The sequence below is a fragment of the Quercus suber genome, unplaced genomic scaffold, assembly GCF_002906115.3.
Source record: "Quercus suber isolate HL8 unplaced genomic scaffold, Cork oak 2.0 scaffold_460, whole genome shotgun sequence".
Taxonomy (NCBI): domain Eukaryota; kingdom Viridiplantae; phylum Streptophyta; class Magnoliopsida; order Fagales; family Fagaceae; genus Quercus; species Quercus suber.
This window is the reverse complement of record NW_027069911.1, coordinates 407,235-409,368: the sequence shown is the minus strand read 5'-3', so window position 1 is coordinate 409,368 and position 2,134 is coordinate 407,235.

The window sequence follows — 2,134 nt, the reverse complement described above, 5'->3', positions numbered from 1 at the left end:
TATAGATAGATTTTTTGCAAGTATTGGACAAATGAGGGGTTGTACACCATGCACTTGACGAATTTTATGATATGTTGATTGTTTTCTATTACACAAAATGATCCCGCGCATTGCGCGAGGTAAACGCTAGTTGATAGAGTGTTTTAAGAGATTTGAACTTTTATAAATACTCGTGTTATTTAACATTCTTAAAAATAAATAAATAACACTATTTTAGAACTAAGTTATTAATTTTCCCGTGATTCGCACGAGCTAGCGACTACCAACTAGTTTGACCTAATTAATCAACTTAGGTAATTGAATTAATTAACCGGGGTCAAACTATCTTAACCCAGCAAGTGGTATCAGAGCAAGCACACTCTGATTATGTTTTTTTAATCTTTGCTGTCTAATCCATTAACCCCTGTTATTATGGATCGTGGACAATCTTTGATTATACCTTCTCTTTTTTATGGTACTAACTATGCATACTAGAAAGTATGCATGAGAGCTTTTTTGTAGTCTTTAGATGAAAAGGTTTGGTTAGCTGTTGAGGTTGGATGGACCAAACCTACTGATCCACCCGCATCTTAGGATGATGACAAGATCAAAGCTACAAATTTCAATAGTAGAGCATTGATTGCCTTGTTTAGTGCTGTGATTAATGAGGAGTTTAAGAATATCTCATCTATTGAGAGTACTAATGAAGCATGGACAATCCTTTAAAACACTTATGAAGGCACTAGAGTTGTGAAAGACTCCAAGTTTCAAAGGCTTACCATGAGCTTTGAAGAAATCAGGTGGATGAAGAGGAAGCGTTTAATGAATTTTATGCTAAGCTCAAAGACATAGTGAATCCCGCTTTCAACTTAGGTGAGAAGAACTCAAATCCTAAAATTTTGAGCAAAATCCTTAGATCTTTTCCAGAGTAGTTTCGTGCTAAGATCACCGCTATTGAAGAGTCAAAAGACATTGACATTATTCCTTTGACGAAGTTGATTATGAATCTGCAAACCTAACAAATTAGGTTTAGTAAGTGCAAGAATATTACTTTAAAAGTCAAGAATGATGAGGAAGATGAATTGTCTAAAGATGAGAAATCAAAGTTCAAATCTAACATCACCAAACAAAGATCGCAAATAGTCTAGATTTTCTCAATCTAAAACTCAAGAGAAATTCAAAAGAGAATCCAAAGAAGGTGGACAAAACAGTAAGTTTCCAACCAGTCCGAAATGCTATAGGTGTTAAGGGTACGGACACATGAAGCCAAAATTTCCTACATATCTCAAGTCAATTAGCAAGAGCAAAGCCCCTGCCACCTTGACTGATACCGAACCAGAAGTAGACTCAGAGGATAGTGATCAAGAAGAGATAGTTAGTGCCTTCACAACTATTGTTGATTTATCCAAGGAGTCTGAAAAACTGGTTAATGAGGAAGAGGAATTGATGGAGTCCAAATTTGAAAAGATTGATGAAAAAGATGATAGCCATACCGCATACTCAAAGCTACACAAGAATTTTGAGAAGGATGAAAAGATTTGTAGGCTACCCATAAGGAAGTTGAGTGAAGTGGAGTTGGAATGAGAAAAACTCTCGATTAAAGTCGATGAAGCAAATCAAACCATCGAAGCACTACAGTTTGAGAACAACTTCCTAGTTGAGAAGACCAAGAAATTGGATGCTAAGCTGTTTCAGGTAAGAGCTCAATTGTAAAGGACTTCAAGTGCTAAGCTAGATGATATGCTAAATTTCTAAAATGCTGCATCTAATAAAATTGGTCTCGGGTATGATCACTCTCTCTCTTCTTGTAATACTTCCTCTAGTGCTTTGAATAATATTTTGTTCGTATCTCCTACTTCTAATGCCAAACCTGAGATAATTGAGCCCAAAATTGAAAATGTAAGTAAGGTTTAAGCATGATAAAGGCAAATCCATTCTAGGAGCCCCTTCTACGGCTATTAAAGAAACTAAGCAGAACACTAATCACTCCACTAATAAGAAGTCTAAACCAAAGAAATCTCATTTCCATCATCACTATAGAGCATCGAGTCACACTCGTCCAAATTGTTATAAGTGGCTTACCACTCAACAAAGCAATAGTGAGTTATCTTTCAGAGGCCAAAATCAATTTCAAAACTCTTTGGCTCCTCTTGGA